At 47.3% G+C, this 8,088-nt stretch overlaps 1 pseudogene; it reads right to left on the bottom strand.

Annotated features, from left to right (window-relative positions):
- Window positions 1-41: 41 nt before the first annotated feature.
- Window positions 42-7,002, bottom strand: LOC119345406 (annotated as a pseudogene).
- Between the last annotated feature and the right edge of the window lie 1,086 nt (window positions 7,003-8,088).

Genomic DNA, 8,088 nt, shown 5'->3' with positions numbered 1-8,088 from the left:
TGCAAAGTTCGGCCTCCTCATTGCGAGGTTCGGGAGCCAACGGTGGTGTGATGTCTCGGAGAATGTGCTCTATTTGATCGAGAGATTCACGTGATATCACATCATTGGTACCAGTGGTCAGCAAGTTTTGTAGGTCAAGCAACACGCCGGGTGTCAGGGACGACGTGAGGAATGATCCTAGTGCAGCGGGCCATGGATGTCGACCCGCTGCGGCTGCGGCAACAAACTGTTGTAGTGTGTGCGTCTCCTTGGACAAGTCACATTGTTTGCAGCAGAGGTGCTCTATCACCCACTGCATGGATGATCCAGACTCAGGGTTTGCACGAACGGTGGCGATGAGGCCTTCCAAGGACCGGACCTCCACGCGAAGCAAGGAGAGGGTGTCGAGGATGTCGTACACCTGGATCTTAGTGTCTGCGTGTGGGAGCGGGCACACTATGTTGTACCAAATGGAGTTGAGGATGATGATGGAGATGGGGTCCATGGGGCCATAGCAGTGGGCTGGCAAACATGATGTCGCGGATGAGCCTAAGCCCTGCAGAGGGTAGCATGGTGACGGCTTTGAGATAGAAGGTGTGGATCATGGCGTGGAGCCTCGTCGTGAGAGACTGGGTGTACTCGCAGGCATCACCGCCACATTTGTCCAATAACCCATGCCTATGAGATGTTTTCACGGCCTTTGCCAGACATGCTGATATCATGGATCTCTTGTTTTCATGAGACCGCAAGGACACGAAGTGGTCGCCATGCCGCTCGACATTGATGGTGACCATGTCGAAGCCGTCCATGGAGCTCGTGCTTTTGGAAACCTCAAATGTTCCTTCACTGGGCTTGAGGTTCCGGTAGTAGACGACTACCCCCCCTCCCGCCCGGTAGCAAATTCACCTGGAGGTCGAGGGGGCCATCGTCCTGGTACCGCAGCAGATCCATGTTGGTGTTAACATTATAAACGGTGGGCTTCGGCCCTCCCGGCTTTAGGAAGGGGGCGGCGGCGAGGAGTCGTTGACGTGACAAAGGTGACACTTGGAGCCGCACAAGGACGTCAGGCGCGGAATGGCACACATGCATCGCCGCACACCTGAGCGCCGCCTGAGTCCTCTCGGAGGCAGGGCCAGGGAGCACGAGCTCCGCAGCGTATAGATCATGCTCGACGAGCAGGACGGCGCGGGCGAGGTCGGCGCCCGCCCAGTGGATGTAGCGGGTGGCCTGTTCTTCGGTGATGCATCCGAAGTAGCTCGTCATCAACCTGACGAGAGCCTGGCAGGACGCCTGAGCAACTCTGCGCCAGGTAACCCTGCGGACGACAAGCTATCCTTGGGCTGCCCCATGCCGACGAGCCTCTTGGACCTCCTGATCCTCTTGGTGGGCGGCTCCTCCTTTGGCCGGAAGTCGTCGCGCGGGAGGAGGGAGAGGGTGTAACGCCCCGAGACCGACGCTCCAGAAGACTTCCAGCTACTTCGAGTTTCATCGTGTGATTTGTTTTGTTTGTTACATCATTTGCATTGCATCATGCCATCATGTCATTTAATTTTTTAAAACTCACCTAAATAAATTGCATAGATCGTTGATCTATTTAAATCGAGGGATATTCACATGGTGATTTCTCTTTAAAACATATCCTCTCGATATTTAGAGAGCTATAGTAAATATTCCATTTATTTGGAATTAACCATAACCCACTTGCAAATAAATCCCAATGCCTTTGTTATCTCAATTCTTGGTCTCGCGGGTGCGAGATTGCTGAGTCCCCGTGGCTCACAGATACTTCAAAAACCAGTTTGCAGGTGCCTATGTCACCGAGCAGGTGACGCAACCAAGCTTAAGGAGGAGCTCGATGAAGATCTTGCCCTTTGTGTTGTTTCGTTCTAGTTGATCAGTAGTGGAGCCCAGTTGGGGTCGATCGGGGGCCTTTTGTCGCATTTGTGGTTCTTCTTTTATTTTGGCTCCGTAGTCGGGCCTTGTTTGTATCTGATTGATGTAATGCTTTATTCATGTAATTGGGTGAAGTGGCGATTGTAAGCCAACTATGTATCTCTTTCCTTTATTATATTACATGAGTTGTGTGAAGATTACCTCACTTGCGACATATGCCTTCAATGCGATTATGCCTCTAAGTCGTGCCTCGACACGTGGGAGATATAGTCGCATCGAGGGCGTTACAAGTTGGTAATCAGAGCCTTCCCCGACCTTAGGAGCCCCATTGCTTGATCGTTTTAAGCAGCCGAGTTGTGTCTAGAAAAATGTTTTGAGTCATTTAGGAATTATATATCGGAGAGTTAGGAATTCTTTTTACTTCCCAGTCTCCCCATCGCTCTGGTAAGGCATCCTGAGGGTCATCATTATTTTACCCCCCCCCCCCCGGGCCAGTGCTCCTCTGAGTGTTGGTCTAACCTGTCAGCTGCCGGTGGCCACCAGGGGCAACTCTGGGCTGGCCTACCCGTACCTTGGACAATCTGAGTGTGCCCTGAGAAAGAGATATGCGCAGCTCCTATCGGGATTTGTCGGCACATTCGGGCGGTGTTGCTGGTTTAGTTTTACCCTGTCGAAATGTCTTGTTGTACCGGGATACCGAGTCTGATCGGAATGTCTCGGGTGGAGGTCTATTCCTTCGTTGACCGTGAGAGCTTGTCATGGGCTAAGTTGGGACACCCCTGCAGGGTATTATCTTTCGAAAGCCGTGCGCGCGGTTATGGGCAGATGGGAATTTCTTAACGTCCGGTTGTAGAAAACCCGAAGTTGACCTTAATTAAAATACATCAACCGTGTGTGTAACCGTGATGGTCTCTTTCCGGCGGAGTCCAGGAAGTGAACACGGTGTTGGAGTTATGTTTGACGTAGGTTGCTCTAGGATCACTTCTTGATCGCTACTAGCTTCACGACCGTGCCTTGCTTCTCTTCTCGCTCTCTTTTGCGATTGTAGCCACCATATATGCTAGTCGCTTGCTGCAGCTCCACCTCATTACTCCATCCTTCCTATAAGCTTAAATAGTCTTGATCTCGCGGGTGCGAGATTGCTGAGTCCCCGTGGCTCACAGATACTTCAAAAACCAGTTTGCAGGTGCCTATGTCACCGAGCAGGTGACGCAACCAAGCTTAAGGAGGAGCTCGATGAAGATCTTGCCCTTTGTGTTGTTTCGTTCTAGTTGATCAGTAGTGGAGCCCAGTTGGGGTCGATCGGGGGCCTTTTGTCGCATTTGTGGTTCTTCTTTTATTTTGGCTCCGTAGTCGGGCCTTGTTTGTATCTGATTGATGTAATGCTTTATTTATGTAATTGGGTGAAGTGGCGATTGTAAGCCAACTATGTATCTCTTTCCCTTATTATATTACATGAGTTGTGTGAAGATTACCTCACTTGCGACATATGCCTTCAATGCGATTATGCCTCTAAGTCGTGCCTCGACACGTGGGAGATATAGTCGCATCGAGGGTGTTACAGAGGGTGCCGAGGATGATGTTGGAGACGGGGTCCAGGAGGCCGAGGGACAGGCTGCCGTCGCGCATGGTTTCGTATAGTTGATCCGCGACGGCGTCCGACATGTCTTGGACGGGCAGCCGGTCGAATGCCTCCTCGTAGAAGTCGGGGATGAGGTCGAGGAGGTCGGCCTTGAAGTTGAAGTTAGGGGGGGCCGTCGCACTCACCGCGGGCGGCCTTGAAGTTGAAGTTATGGGGTTCGTCGCGCTCGCTGCTGTACAGGCAGGAGAAGAGACCCTGCGGCTGGACCTTGTTGGGCGGCATGATGCGACTGCGATTGATGCGGCGATTCGGCCGGGTCGGCCGGATATATATAGGGCTCAGGGTGGCCCGTTTGGGATCGATAACACTGCCGTTCCGATCCGGATTTAGCTCGGTCCGACCGAGCGGACCGAGAACTGCCGCCGGCGCAGGCGCTGGTTTCCTCTTCAAGAGATAGAAGAAGAGTAGAGGAAGTGGCACCAGCTCGTGGACGATGCTCGGCTCCTTCGCGTCGCCGTCCATGTCCACGGCAAGACGTAGAAGAAGAGGAATCGCACGGGGATAGTGGCCGCCTGTGTCCATCATTTCATGGGCAGTTATACCAAACTAAAACCAGTTAAGGCTAATTGCGTGGAATTTATCCCTGCATGGCCGCATATCTCTCTTGCTTTTTCTTCCTCGCATGCAGGTTAAGTAATGGAAAGAAGATAGAATAAGGGTCTGTCTAGGATACATTTAGATGTGACATAGTTAGTTGATGTCCACTCTGTTTGTGGTCTATTTTTTCCTAGTTTTTTTTGTTTCTTGTTGCTACATTATATACTTGTGGGAGCTTAGATGTGATATTCTTAAATAACATCTAGATGTGAATTTGACAAACTGATAGAATAATTGCGGGAACAATATTGGAATGAGAGCGCTTTTATTCTTTTTCTGGTGCGTGTAAATTGCTCTGTTGTAACGGCAAGAAAGTGTTTCCTGAGAAGAGGACTCGAACTGTTTTTCTTCCTTTTATTCTGTTAGAAGTGGAACCGCGAGAAAGTGTTTTCCTAGAAGACATATTTTAGTGTGTTTGTTAATTCGTTTACTACTCCCTTTGTCCCATAATATAAAAACGTTTTTGACACTAGTGCAGTGTAAAAACGTTCTTATATTATGGGACGCAGGGAGTAGTTCGTATGTAGTCTATATTAAAATAGTTCATCCATTTTAGTCAGTATATAGTTCATATTAAAATATACAAAACATCTTATATTTGTAAACGGACGGAAGTACTTCTTATGAAGATTGCAAGCTAACCTCTTTATCCAAATGTGTTGCGCAAGGAAAAAACCAGATAGAAAGTAAAAAAGAAAAAGGAAAAACCAGATAAAATCGATGACACTGAGGAAAGTAACAAAGAAAACCAAAAAAGAGAAAGAAGTAAAAGGACAAAAAAGAGAAAAAAACCGGAAAAAAAAACTGATGCAAAATAGTGAATGTCCCGATAATAAAACCACAGGAGAAAAAACTCATGTGCAGTACAATATTGGGCAACTCCAGAGATCTTCAAAGCACGACGGTCCCCCGGGATATAGACCACTCGGTAACACCCAAGGTAAGGACGGACTTGGCATCCTCTGCGGCAAAAGTTGGCTTCTGTTTCCAAGGCCAAATACCGTCTGTGGATTTGGTTCTAAAGCTAAAAATTAAAAAACTCCTCTCCAAGACACTAGCACCATAAACCAAGCGTTACTACAACACATTAAACCGAGCGTAACCACATTAGATGAATGCACCTGTTAGACCAACTAGGGCGGATGTACTATTAGACCAACTAGGCCCAACCTCCTCGACCTATATAAGGCGGGGCTAGGGCACCCTTGCGCGGCAGGAAATGACAAACGAGATTCGCTCATATACTTGTACTGCCACAAAATTTGTCCTACGAGCCTTGATTAAACACTCGGTAGAAGTAGGGTGTTACCTCTAGGCAGAGGGTCCGAACCTAGGTAAATTCCTCATTTGAATCCTGTACGTAGAACCTTCAAGTGTGTATTGCTTCATGAATCCCACATCATGACAATTGTCACGAAATCCCCACAAAAGACTTCATTGACAAAAAGAAATGATGACATACTATGAATCTTCTATATCTAAATAGCTAGCCTTCAATTACATATTTCTCTCGACAAGCAAACATGTCATCGCAACATGCAACATACATATGAGGAAAGGACCTCCGTCAACATGCAGCCATGCATAGTAGAAGCCCACCTCAATACGCAAACAACCATGAGAATTTTTATTCCATTATGCTATTTATGTTTAAAAAATATTGTTCAACATAATAAATTATATATTTTCAGTACTTTTATCATATTATTATCTAAATATATGTGTTTCAGACTTTATTTGCCCATGCAGAAGGAGAAGGCCGGACACCAACTTTACACGGGGCGGTTGGCACTAAAGGAGGATCACGGTCGGTATAGCTGCTTGCTGGTGGCCAGACTTCTAAATCAGAGCGTAGGCGCCGAGATCAAGGCCGAGAACTAGAAAAAATAAGCACGTGGCTCCCATGAAGATTCCGACACCTGGTGAAATACAATTGCCGGCACTAAAATTAACAGATGCGTTAGGCCCGATCATCATTGCACCCACCAGAAATATTGCCACCACTTTAAGGGCAAGGAACCTGAAATCATGCATGCAATATAGACCGCAATAATTAATACTTAAATGAACAAGCCCCCGAGATATATATTGATGGATGTGAAGGGCTATACATGTGGAAATTGTAGATAAATTCTAAAGTTCGGATACAGATGCCGCTACCAACAAGTACTCTCTTCATTCTAGAATATAAGATGCATTAATTTTTCTGAAAGTCAAATATTTATATGCTTGACCAAAATTCTGAAATAAATATCAACATCTTGAATATCAAAGAAATTAATTATGAAAATACTTTTTTATGATGAATCTAAAGTTGAAAACTCGGTATTGTAGATACTGATATTTTTTTGTCTAGAAACTAGTCAAACATGAAGAAAATTGACTCTTGAAGAAAAAATCAATAGAACTCCAATTGTGTCTCGTTCTGATCACCTACATACCATGAGAAGATGAACAAGAGGACGGCGACGACGCGTTCAACCATGCTCTTAGGAGTCGGACACGCCCCACAGCAGCAGCCGCAGCAGCCGATGGCCACGCTGGCGACTATCTGCGTCGTGAACGCCAGCGCCGCCGCTAGGAGACCACAGGGCAACGCCGGCGATAGCCTGTAGGTACAGTAGGCGTCGCTGCCCTTGCCCGGACGCGGAGCCGCTGTCTGCATGAATGAACGGATGGATGGAAACACGCACAGTTAAGAAGAAGCAAGATCAGCTATGGCCGGACGTCACAAAGACCGCCGGCCGGCCGAGAAAGCCATCTAGCATACGGGCGGTGCGTACCACCCCCATGAAGATGGCGCCGACGACTCCGAACAAGACGGTCAGCCCGGCCAGCACGCCGGCCACCACCATCAGAACATTCTTGTTCTTCCCCGTCTTCGACCTCATGACTACCTACTCTGGGCTAGCTTTGCTGTTTGCTTCTCCTGTAAAGTTGTAACTAATGCTCAGCTGGGCTGGATCGATCATGATATATATAGATACGTAGGTTATCGCAGTACGGTTAGCTTGATGACGGTCTGACGTACTCAAGCATTGAGATTGCCAATTAATGGCATTGCTGTTGCTGCATTTCGATACAAGCTGTAGAGTATATATAATTAACATAACCCTGGAAGTTGCATGGAACCTGTCGATCGACCTCACAAGTCGTTATGTACGTACGTAGTTGAGACAAAATTACTTTGTGTTCTCAGCTCTGTGCATGTGCAGGACTCGACTAGCAGCTATAGCAAAAATTAAGCAACGACGTCGACGTGTTCCAAAGCTAACATGTCAGTTAGTACATCTCCTGTCCTATTTACATGCCCCCTCTCTCTCCGACCAACGAAAATACGTTATCTCGCAACAGTTAGAAGATTTCTTTGGCACCTCCAAATAAATCCTAAAGATAAATTCTGTGCTCCAATGATGGCTCCAGAGTTATCGTGCCGATCCGCGTGTCTCCTGGTTACAAGGCTACAAGGCTTCCTGCTCCGAACCCCCTGTCGACCTGTCGACGACACTCCTACAACGACAAAGAAAGGAAGCAGGTGAGGACCGCATAGGTATGGTGAAAGAGCAACCTTGATAAAAGGTGGATTTTATTGACTTCAAAATAAATTATGAAATGGGCACAAACACAATACAAAACTAAAGCTATGCCTAAACGAGGACAGAAAACCTAAAGCGATCAAAACTACGATGGAGAAACTACGATAAAGACCGTATCCGGACCAACCATCTTTTAACACCTCAGGGACACAGAAGGTTCTTTAACAACAACACCTTTAAGAAGAAAACAGCGCTCAAGAACCATCATCACGAATCCAACCACCAAAGGCCAGCTTCTAGGTTTTCACACTAAAGAACAAGTCCTGCCATATTTGAGCAATGTCTTCAACAGGGTAACGGCTCAAAAACATAGCCATTGCTAGGTATAACCGACTTGGAAGAGACCTAGGGTTTTCAGCCCAGAGCTCGAGACCGGGTACT

Source organism: Triticum dicoccoides, unplaced genomic scaffold (genome assembly GCF_002162155.2).
Source record: "Triticum dicoccoides isolate Atlit2015 ecotype Zavitan unplaced genomic scaffold, WEW_v2.0 scaffold23391, whole genome shotgun sequence".
NCBI classification, from domain to species: domain Eukaryota; kingdom Viridiplantae; phylum Streptophyta; class Magnoliopsida; order Poales; family Poaceae; genus Triticum; species Triticum dicoccoides.
This window is presented reverse-complemented; position numbering and strand designations above follow the sequence as displayed.